Genomic DNA, 12,203 nt, shown 5'->3' on the forward strand with positions numbered 1-12,203 from the left:
CGTAGGCAAGTGCTGCGAGAAACACCTCAAATTCATTACGTGTTTGATTTTTAATTAATTTTTGGCTGTTGTGCATTCAGAAACCTTTTATTGCTGCCAAATTTTTTTGAACCCCACATTCAGTTACAAGGCCTCCTGAGGGGTCACAACCCACAGTTTCAGAAGTGCTGGCCCAAATGACCTCTGAGATCCTACGTGGTTGGGGGTTCTATTATATATACTTTCATTAGTTCTTTTTTTAAATTAAATTAAATTAAATTAAATTTTTTTATCGTATTTAAATTTATTTATTGAAGTTTTCAACATTCATTTCCACAAAATTTTGGGTTCCAAATTTTCTCCCCAATTCTCCCCTTCCCCCACCCCACAACGCTGAGCATTCTAATTACCTCTATCACCAACCTGTCCTCCCTTCTAACATCCCTCCCTTCCCTTACCCCCATCTTCTCTTTTGCAAGATAAATTTCTATACCCCATTACCTGTATTTCTTATTTCCTAGTTGCAAGGGCAATACTCAACAGTTGTTCCTAAAACTTTGAGTTCCAGCTTCTCTTCATCCCTCCCTCCCCAACCATTCCCTTTGGAAAGGCAAGCAATTCAATATAGGCCATATCTATGTAGTTTTGCAAATGACTTCCATAATAGTCATGTCGTGTAAGACTAACTATATTTCCCTCCATCCCATCCTGCCCCCCATTTCTTCTATTCTCTCTTTTGATCCTATCCCTCCCCAAGAGTGCTCCCTCTTCCCACTGCCCTCCCTTCCATTATCCTCCCCCACCCTGCTTATCCCCTTCTCCCCCAGTATCCTGTATTGTAAGATAGGTTTTCATACCAAAATGAGTGTGCATTTTATTCCTTCCTTTTGTTAAATATGATGAGAGCAAGCTTCATGTTTTTTCTCTCACCTCTCCCCTTTTTCCCTCCACTGAAAAGTCTTTTACTTGCCTCTTTTATGAGAGATAATTTGCCCCATTCCATTTCTCCCTTTCTCCTCCCAATATATTTCTCTCTCACTGCTTAATTTCATTATTTTAAGATATGATCCCATCCTATTCAATCCACCTTGTGCTCTCTGTCTCTCTCTCTGTGTGTGTGTGTGTGTGTGTGTGTGTGTGTGTAAATCCCTTATGACTTCTCTTTGCTGTTTACCTTTTCATGCTTCTCTTGATTCTTGTGTTTGAAAGTCAAATTTTCTTTTCAGCTCTGGTCTTTTCATCAAGAATGCTTGAAAGTCCTCAATTTCATTGAAAGACTATTTTTTCCTCTGAAGTATTATACTCAGTTTTGCTGAGTAGGTGATTCTTAGTTTTAGTCCTAGTTCCTTTGACTTCTGGAATATCATATTCCACACCCTTCAGTCCCTTATTGTAGAAGCTGCTAGATCTTGTGTTATCCTGATTGTATTTCCACAATACTTGAATTGTTTCTTTCTAGCTGCTTGCAATATTTTGACCAGGGAACTCTGGAATTTGGCCACAGTGTTCCTAGGAGTTTCTCTTTTTGGATCTCTTTCAGGAGGTGATCAGTGGATTATTTCAATATTTATTTTGCCCCCTGGTTCTAGAATATCAGGGCAGTTTTCCTTGATAATTTCATGAAAGATGATGTCTAGGCTCTTTTTTTGATCATGGCTTTCAGGTAGTCCCATAATTTTTAAACTGTCTCTCCTGGATCTATTTTCCAGGTCAGTTGTTTTTCCAATGAGATATTTCACATTATCTTCCATTTTTCCATTCTTCTGGCTTTGTTCTGTGATTTCTTGGTTTCTCATAAAGCCATTAGCCTCCATCTGTTCCATTCTAATTTTGAAAGAACTATTTTCTTCAGTGAGCTTTTGAACCTCCTTTTCCATTTGGCTAATTCTGCTTTTGAAAGCATTCTTCTCCTCATTGGTTTTTTGAACCTCTTTTGCCAATTGAGTTAGCCTATTTTTAAAGGTGTCATTTTCTTCATCATTTTTTGGGTCTACTTTAGCAAGGTGTTGACCCACTTTTCATGCTTTTCTTGCATCTCTGTCATTTCTCTTCCCAATTTTTCCTCCACCTCTCTCACTTGATTTTTAAAATCCTTTTTGAGCTCTTCCATGACCTGAGACCATTGAATATTTATTTTGGATGTTTGGGATACAGAATCCTTGACTTGTATGTCTTTCCTTGATGGTAACCATTGTTCTTCCTCATCAGAAAGGATGGAAGAAGATATCTGTTTACCAAGAAAGTAACCTTCTATAGTCTTATTTTTTTCCCCTTGTTTGGACATTTTCCCAACCAGTTACTTGACTTTTGGGTCCTTTGTGAAGAGTAGGGTATACTCTGGGAATCTGTGAGATCTCAGTTCCTCCAAGGTGGCACAATCAAGCGTGTACTGGTCTGGATGCAGAGAGGGATTTTTGTGCCCTTAGCACAAATCTTAGCAGTTACCTCTCCACAGCCACCTGGCCTCCAGTTCTGCCAAGTTAGCACTGGGGGCTGATTTTCAGATAAGCTGGATGGACAGGGGTGCCATTCAGTGTGAGACAAAGACCAGCTCACCCATGGCCTCCACACACGGCCGAGGTAAGACTCAGCTCTTCAGTGCCCCCAGGGGTTTTTACGCTCCAACAATGGAGCAGTCTGTATGGGCTGCTGTGCAGCCTCTGTGGCTGCTGCCTGAGGCCAGAGCTATGGGAAGGCCCTTCTCCCTTTCTGGCCAGCTGAAAAATCCCCATCACTGACCTTTGGTGCCTGTGGGTTGAGGGATCTGGGAAACACTGCTACTGGGGATTCTGTAACTGGAGATTCCACCCCTAGGGCTTTTCCTGAACTACCTCACGGCCAAGGCTGAGCTGGGCTCCGAGTCTGGTGCAACCAACGTTTCCCGTGGGTCTTTCAGATCACCCTGGGCTGGATATCTCCTCCACTCTGTTGTTCTCCACTTCTGCTGTTCCAGAATTTGTTGAGAGTCCCTCTCTACAGGTATTTTATGAGCTGTGTGGGGAGAGCCTGCATATGTGTGTCTTTCTACTCTGCCACCTTGGCTCTGCCCCCTGGCATTTTTTAATGTTGTCACCAATGGAATAGCAACCTAGATTTAGCTGACAGTTTGAAGTCAAACAAGATCTGTAGCAGCACAGAAGAGCCTGATGTTACTTAGTTTCTTTTATTAAAAAAATTTAATTTGATTTAGGTCTCACTAGAGCACCAACAAAGGCAGCTAGGTGGCTCAGTGGATAGGGTGCCAAGTCTGGAGTCAGGAAGGCTTGGAATCAGGAAGTTCAAATCCAGTTTCAGACACTTACTAACTATATGACCCTGGGCAGATCATTTAACCTCTGTTTGCCTTAACCCACTGGAGAAAAAAAAGACAAATACTCTTGTATCTTTGCAAAGAAAACCCCACAGACAATAGTAGTGCTATGGGCCACAAGGTCACAAAAAGTCACAGACAACTTGAGGATTGAACAACAAAGAGCACCACTATTATCATGGAATTGGCCATACTTGATTAACCAGATTACTTTTTAACCACTTATTAATGTTCTGTCATTATACTAAAAGATTATGGAAAGCCACCTGGTGAAGCTTGGAGAATGACTATTTAAGAGGCTTTTTGCCAAGGCTACTGGGATTAAGTGACTTGCCCAGGGTCACACAGCTCTTAAGTATCGAGTGTCTGAGGCTGGATTTGAACTCAGATCCTCCTAACTCCAGAGCTAGTTCTCTATCCACTGTACCACCTAACTGCCCCAAGAGACGCTTTACTCTTACTTAGTCTCCTGAGAATGAGTTTTTTCTCTTTTGGTTCTTTGTCACAAGGACACATCAGTCATTACTCATAATAGCTGACCTTTGTTGGCCCTGTGGACCTTCTTGCCCATTATGGCCAAGGCCAGTGACCTACCATTTAATGAGGAAACTGCAGAACACCTGAACTCTTTTATACTTGTGCCTAAATGCAAAGATATATCAGCAGGTATTACTTGGTTGAAAAAAGAAAGGAAGTATAAAGGTGGTAACATGTAGGGTTGTGCTAGAGGTATTTGAGGAGATCATTAAATTTTTAGTGTGAACATTTGTAGCTCAGAAATTATATTTGGCAAATATGATAAATCAAGGACTGATTTATTATTTTTATTGATTGTCTAGCCTTAAGAACATGATGGAGACACCCAAAGGACAACTAAACTGCACATACTCTTTGATCCAGAAATACCACTACTAGGTCTGTATTTAAAAGATCATAAAAAAGGGAAAAGGATCTACATATACCAAAATATTTGTAGCAGTCCTTTCATGGTGGCAAAATATTGGAAATTGAGGGAATGCTCATTAATTAAGGAATGGCTGAATATATATGAATATAATGCATATGAATATAATGGAATACTGTTGTGCAAGAAGAAATGATGACCAGGCAGACTTCAGAAAAACCTGAAAAAACTTGTATGAAGTAATGCCAAGTCAAATGAGTAGAACCAGAAAAACACTGTACACAGTATCAACAACATTGTCTGATGACCAAATGTGAATGACTTCACTTTTCTCAGCAACACAATGACCCAACACAAGCACAAAGGGCTCATCATGGAAAATGCTATCCATATCCACATAGAGCTTTGGGATTTACAAGGCTGATTGAAACATACTTTTTTTACTTACTTTATTTTTTGAGTGTTTTTTTTCTTTTGATCTGTTTCTTCTTTCACAACTGTGACTAATATGGAAATATGTTTTACATAATTACCTATCTATAAACAATGGTAAATATCAAATTGTCAACCATTTTAGGAAGAGGGGAGAGAAGAGAGGAGAAGGGAATGAGGGAGGGAGAAAAATTTGGAACTCAAAGTTATGTAAAAAAGAATGTTAAAAATTATCTTGACATATGATTGGGAAAAAAAATAAAACACTTAAAAGTACATGATGGAGAAAATGAAGATTATACTTAAAAGTGGTTGCATATTCCTGCCCCCCCCCAAGAAAGACAGTGGTTAAACATTTATCAACACATTGTTGCGAACACAGCATTTTTAGTGGAGAGTTAGCTGAAGTTTGTGGAGAAATGAAATAGGCTAATACTGTGGGATACAATTTGTGGAAGGAGATGCTGGGGTTGTAACATATGCTTGATGAGTTCAGGCTACAGAGGCTATGGAGAAGAAAAAGCCATGAGAACAACTTTATGCAAAGGAAGCATGCTTATATTGGAGCCAGAGTAAATACTTGAATCTAAAAAGCAATGGTAAATCTTAATCCTGATACAGGAACCCAAGTTGTATTGTGTGAGTTTCCTCACTTCTCTTAGAATTGGCAACTTTCCCCCAATGTGTGATCTTATAGGAGACAGAACCTATTTTGTGACTAGGGTGGCTTTGTTATAAATGATTATGTTGCTAATTTATTTTCCTATGAATTATCTTCCTTTTCTGTTTTAACTAAATACTTTGATATTTGATTTGTAACTCCTAGACAGTCTATGAATACAAAGTATGTATTGGAATAGGGGCTTAGATTACTTTTGTACAATTAGGATTATCCCCAGTGCCTTATAAGTCCTAAGGTCGCAGAGTTGAGTGGAACCCCTGGTTACATACCACTTGGTCACAGTGGAGAAAAAAATGTTAATGATTGTCTTGTGAGCCATAGTGATTTTGTAATATACTATAATTTTCATCCTATGAATATGTTGGGCATCTGGTTCTAGATCAGTATTGACAAATTAGAAATAGAGAGGAGACATGTATTTTCTCTAAGTGAAAAATCCAACAGCCTGTGATGAAAAAACCAAAGTAAAGAGAATTTCATAATTAATTTTTGTATTTTGGGATTTAGTAGGCTATGAGTATTCATCAGTCAGAAAGGAAATTTTTTCCTGAATTATCCGGACTAGCCTTAGTATGGCATAGTGGATAGAGTATTAGATTCCAATTTAGGATGCCTGAATTCCACTGTCATTTTTGGTATGTACTAATTATCCTTATTAGCTGTTGTCTCTTCCTATAGAATATAAGCTCCTTGAGGGCAGGAATGTTTCATTTTTGTCTTTGTAATGGACGTTTGTCATGATGGAATTTCTTGGACAGCATCTCTCTACATGGAGAACCTGGGAAGCTTGCTATCAGGAGAATCATAAATATATTTAAGGAAGTGTCTTAAAGAGATTGTGGAGCATTCATAGACATTCTGTAATTGGTTCCCATCAGCTAACCATGTGTGGAAGAAGAGGCTCTTTGATTGGTTATGGAGGCATTCAGAAAACTGTCAACCTCAGCAAATTCTTCTTGGGGCATTCTCTTTTGGCTTCACTTGGTGACTCCTTAACTTAAGGAGTTTTGTGAGGGACCATGCCAAGCTGGAGTGTTTTGAAAAACCAGAGGAGTCTAGGAGTCAGAGTATAAGTTGGGTTGCTCAACCATTACAGTATCAATGCCCCAAGGAGCAAGGAGCGACATTTAGGGGTGATCTTCAGGATCCTAGCCTAGCAATAAAAGAGATTCCGGCTCATTTGGCAGTCATGTCACATATATACATAAACTTGATGAGACCACTGCTTTGTAGGAACTGAGCTAAATTTTGAGTCTAATCCTCCAGAGACCAAAGTGGCATAGAACAGAGTGTGCCTTCTGGTTTTGGGTGAAGGGAGGTTGTTTGTCTGTTTGCTGTTGTTATATATTTGAAACAAATGTCCCTTTATAAAAAACAAAAATCAAAACAATCCATGTTAGATAGTTAAATACTGTTGTACTACATATAGATCTCTAACAATGGGAGAAGCCAGTTAGAGCTTGAGCGAATGGCAAAAAGAAAGAAAAACATTCCACAAAGTCCTTGGAGTACTCAAGATCCCAGATGTAGTCTTTCTAGCTCTTTGAGAAAGAATCGAAACTTCTTTCTTTCCCTAAGGTCTAGCCCTGTGCTTGGCACATAACAGCCACTTTAAGAAATACTTCATACTGTTGATAGATTGTAAACAAGTCACTTAACCTGTCTCTGCCATAGTATCTTCATCTGTAATCTGCCAACTTTATAGTATTGTTGTAGGGATTGAGCTTTGTAAAATAGAAAGCAAAAATGTCTCTTTCCCCACTTTACCTCTCCCCATGGGTACCTTGAACTACTGGATAGATCTTTTAAAAGATTTTTTTGTGGGGAGGTACATACAATCAAAGTTCAGAATTCTAAACTTAACAGACCTGACTTCAGTGTGAGATCCATACTTCCAACTCATTGGAAGTCTCTACGGTCTTCCTACTTTCCTCTGCTCCACTTTGTGAGCAGATCAGGCTATCAAGGAAGGATCTGTTTGTTTGAAGAATACTCTCAGGAATTGTGTCTGCCAGCCTTCTTCAAGAGGGTCATGAAATACTTTCTGTTTCCAGGTTACATAAGAGATGCATCATACTAGAAAAGAGCCTTATCAGGTTGAAGTGTTATTTACCAACCCTCTTCCTCTTAAAAGAAGTTCAATGTAGAAATTTCATTTTTAAAGATAGAAAAGAAGGAACATGTCTGGAAGGAACATTAGAGATTTTCTTATCAAGCTTCTTTATCTGTTTCTTAGTAAACTGAGACCCACACAAATGAAGTGACTTATTGAAAGTCAACACTGCCAGACTAAATCTAGCACCCAGGAATTCTGATTTCCAATCTAGTAATTATAGGATTGCAAGATAGAAGAGACTCTAGAGATAATCTGATCAATTTATGGAAGCTCGATTTGAGGCCCAGAATGGCTAATTAGCTTGCCCAAGCTCACACAGTCAGGATTCAAACCTCTGGTTTCTCATTTCGGATGCATTAGTTAGCTGGCCCATTACTCCAGGCTGTCATTCTCCCTAATGATGGCTATTCATCTAATGATGGTGGAGGGAGCTGAATATGCAGCTTTCTCTTAGATCAGAGTTCCTTATGGGCAGCAGATATACAATATGTTTTATTTTGTTTTAAACAATCTGCTTTCCCTGGAATAATCTAACCTTAACCCACCAGCCTATCCTGGGGAAGAATGATTCATAAAAAGGAGGAAAAATATTCAAGCTTCTTAAGCTGCTTGCAAACTTGAACACCAGATATACAAAAATCAGAAATAACCAAACCAGATAAATTCAGGGCTCCTGGGAGCTGGTGGCTGGGAACTTAGGGAAGGCAGAGATATCCAACTTACAAAAAGATTTACCTGTAAAATGTCTTAAACAGGGAACTCCTCTCTTATTTTAAGACAGCTTTCTAAATCATTAATAATGGGAATGGAGGTAGAACTGGGAGAGCAGATGGAGAAGAAACTGAGAAGTTCCAAGCTAAAGAGTCAAGAGCCAATTCCAATTGAAAATCAATCAAAATGTCCCTGACATAAATTTTAAATCAAGGAGATTCAATTTACACAGATTCCATTTATACTTTTACAAACATACATATGCATCTGTTTTGAAAACCAAAGCATATCTGTAGTCTGAAACTTAGATCCTGAGAAATTAATTCTGTACTGTAAGAATGGAATTTAATAGGATTATAAAATCATAGGTTTAGAAGTAGAAGGGACCTTCAAGGTCATCTAACTGAATTCTCTGTTTTTACAGATGTGGATACTGAGTCCCAGGGAAAGTAAGTGACATGCCTGAGGTCACACAGATAGTAAGAGACAGAGCTGGGATTTGAACCCACATTCATTTCCAAATGCAATGTTCTTTTTGCTGAACCACATTAAGTAGCCTGTCTAGAAATGTTACAAATAATATGCTATAATAATATATTGTTTTTTGTTTTCCTAATTTCAATGACTACTTCAGCCACTTCAAAAAATTGTTTCTTGAGATGTAACTCAATGCAAAGGTGGGAATGGGTGAGAATTGTGAGAGGTATTTTGGAAAGCATGAGTCAGGAAGAAGGAAAGAGCAAAGATTCATAAACCATACAGAAATCTCATGATTTCACATCATGAATACTTGGAGAAAAGAACTGGCAGGCTCTGGACATGGCAAATACCAAATAATATCACAAAAGATAAAATTGATTATAACTTAATGGTCAGGAAAAAGTTCATTATTAATGCGGAAGTCATTGCTAAATCAATTGTCTGTGTGTATTCAATCCACTGATTCATCAAAGCACAGAGCAGAACAGGCTAAAAGTTAAGAAGAATGAGAAAAAGCTATGGCATACAATCAAACTGACTCAATCCTGAGCTAATTAAAAGAGTAATTATAAATTATAAATGGGTAATAGCAGAAATGAAACCCATTGTGATGATTGTATACAAGAGTTTAGCTGATGTAAACCAATTATCATAACAAAGAGACCAAGAAACCAAATTAGGAATTGCCTTAGCCATCAAACACTTGACTTATTTGCCAAGCAGGGAGACATGATGACCAAAGGCAAGGCCATTTTAGAATATAAACTTATTTGTAAAATCTTCCCAAAAAGGGTAATGGATACTGATGAGCAGTATTGTCTCATAAAGTAGCAGAAGGTAAGATCAGTTTACAGAAAGTACAGGGCAAGGCCATTTGCCAGAAAGAGAAATCACAGAGTAAGGAATATTTGGCGTCAAGTCCTGTCTCTGAAACAAACTGGCTATGTGACTTGGGGCAAGTCCCTTAATCTCTCAGTTTCCTAGACAACTCTCTAAGGCTGTAAATTGAAGGGACATTAGTGATCTGCATTAATAGAGAATTTCCCCACTGGAAGTTTCCCTTATCAGGGAAATCATAAAACTGAACTAAAACAAAACAAAACAGCTTGACAAGAGAACAAAATGAATAAAATCATCTCAAAGGCATTTAAGAGTGAAAATGAAAGGACAATTAAAAATGAAAAAGAATTGCAATGATTTTTATAACAAATATCTGTCACCATCATGGTCAGGAGAGCCATCATATTTGAATTTTCACATCACAGCTCCAGAGGTATCTATGGTGGTATAAAATGGTGGTAAAGAGAACAGAGAGGGGAAATTTCATGGGAATGAACCAGGTGTATATTGAGGAGATCTATGTTGGAAAGTGACATAATCATGAGGATGCTGAGGAATTGATTTATGAGGTGTTTGGAGACTGGAAAGATAACAAAGGCATGGAAAATAGTGATTGAGAGGACATCAACAACTATTGATCTAGATACCTACTTTTCCATCCATATAAAATTTTTGTGTCACTCATCACTCATCATCCATGTATCAAGGGCACCCTAGATGAGAGTATTAATAGCGAACAGACATTCTTTCTCAAGAGATAATTCTGCAATGGACCATATCTTTGTCATTTTTCAATTGACTGAAAGATGTAGATAATGCAACAACAATTATCAGTCAGGAACATCTAAACAAGCTGTGGTACACAAATGTAAAGGAAGTTTACCATTATGTAAGAAATGATAAATGGAATGAGTATGAAGAAATATGGAAAGATCTACATGAACTGATGCAAAGTGAAAGAAGCAGAACTAAGAAAAAAATATACACAACAAATTGTTGTTCATATTCATATTTATTTATTTAAACAATATTTCTATTCATATTTAGTCATATCCGACTGTCTGTGACTGCATAGATTCTAGTATGCCAGTGCTGTCCAGGGAGCTTTCTTGGCAGTGATACTGGACTTGTTTGTCATTTCCTTCTCTAGTGGATTCTGAGTCCGTCCTTCATTTTTGAAGAAGACCATAGCATCAGAGAAACGATGACATGGCTTGCATTTGACTTTGTTTTGAGTGAGCAAGAGCTGCGCAAGGTCACAAACCTCACTTTCTCCTCCTGAGCCATCTGGGTCCAGTGACCAGATATTGTTTGTCATTTCCTTCTCTAGTGGATTAAGGCAAGAGGTAAATGACTTGCCCAGGGTCACACAGCAAGCTGGTGTCTAAAGCCAGATCTGAACTCAATTTGAACTGACTCCAGGCCCAGTACTATATACAATAAGTATAATAACATAAACCAAAAAAAGTCACACACACACAAACAAATGTGAAAATTATTGAGATCAAGTACGATGTGAATGAAAAGATATGAGAAAACATTCTCCATCCATCACTTTGTGGAGGGGGGGGGGTCCATAGGTACTCTACACTGTACATATTTTTAGAGTTTTTCAATATACTTATTTTTATGCTGATTTTTTCCTCTTTTTATTTTGTTTTTAAAAATGCTATTTGTTATATGGGATGGATCTCTGGGATGGGGAAGGAGAAGGATCCTGGGGTAAACTATGATGATGTAAAAAACAGAAGATGAAAATAAAATTTTTTTTAAAAAGGTGAGAATGAGTTAGTTACCAGATACAGTGGAGTGAGTTGTCATACATCCTCGTGCAAAATTCTAAAATGGAAATAGGTGATTTGTTAGCACTTAGAATAAAAGAGATTACTAAGAGATAGTATGAATTCACTAAAGAGAAGTCATGAAAATTGTCCTAGTTTCCCTTTCCAATGGAATCTTTCTACTACCGGTATGACCTTGGGCAAGTCACTTACTCACCCTGGGCCTCAATTTCCTCATGTGCAAAGTAGGGAGCAGGACTAAATAATCTCTGAGGCCTATTAAGGACAAGGTTCAGATCAAGAAAAATAAGAGTCTCTCTGGAGTCTTAACAGACTAGACCACACCTGAGACCTTATTGCCCACTCTGGATACCAACCGTGAAGGAAATTATTGAGTAGAGATCGTCCATAATAGGGTGACTAAGATAGGGAGTACTCTGAAATTCACAGAGGGCTGTATATCATGAGGGACACTCATGATCTCCCAAAGATTTTGCTACCTATGAGTTGCCCCCAAAGTCTTTGTGACCTCTCCTTTACCTTTGACCATTATCTCTTCCCAGACAATTTATCTCCTCTTCGTTTTTTGTGATAGTACTCTCTCCGGGGTCACTTCCTACCTGCTTACCATTTTCAGGAAATTTAATAAAATAGAGGATTTTCAAGCATTCCTGATGAAAAGACTAGAACTGAACAGAAAATCTGTTTTTCAAATACAAGACTCAAGAGCAACATAAAAAGGTAAACAGGAAAGAGAAATCATAAGGAATTTAATAAGGTTACACTGTTTACATTCTTACATGGGAAGATGATATTTATAACTTCTAATAATTTTATAATTATTAGGAAAGTTAGATGGAATACACATAGAGACAGGGCATGGGAGTGAGTTGACTATGATGGTATGACATCCAAAAAACCCAAACTCAAATCAAAATAAAACTAAGGAGTGAGAAAGATGGATGCAT

The 12,203-nt window shown here is 38.0% G+C and overlaps 1 long non-coding RNA gene across 3 annotated transcripts in view; it reads left to right on the top strand.

Moving 5' to 3' along the window:
* Positions 1–298: 298 nt before the first annotated feature.
* Positions 299–12,203, top strand: part of LOC140529698 (uncharacterized) — a 102,670-nt gene continuing 90,765 nt past the window's right edge. The window contains exons 1-2 of one of the 3 annotated variants that reach the window (XR_011975649.1): positions 299–2,958; positions 4,129–11,976. This is a non-coding gene — a long non-coding RNA (uncharacterized lncRNA). Of the gene's footprint in view, positions 11,977–12,203 lie in introns of all 3 variants that reach the window. The other 2 variants (XR_011975648.1, XR_011975650.1) reach the window with 2 other exon arrangements.

Source organism: Notamacropus eugenii, chromosome 2, assembly GCF_028372415.1.
Source record: "Notamacropus eugenii isolate mMacEug1 chromosome 2, mMacEug1.pri_v2, whole genome shotgun sequence".
Taxonomy (NCBI): Eukaryota; Metazoa; Chordata; class Mammalia; order Diprotodontia; family Macropodidae; genus Notamacropus; species Notamacropus eugenii.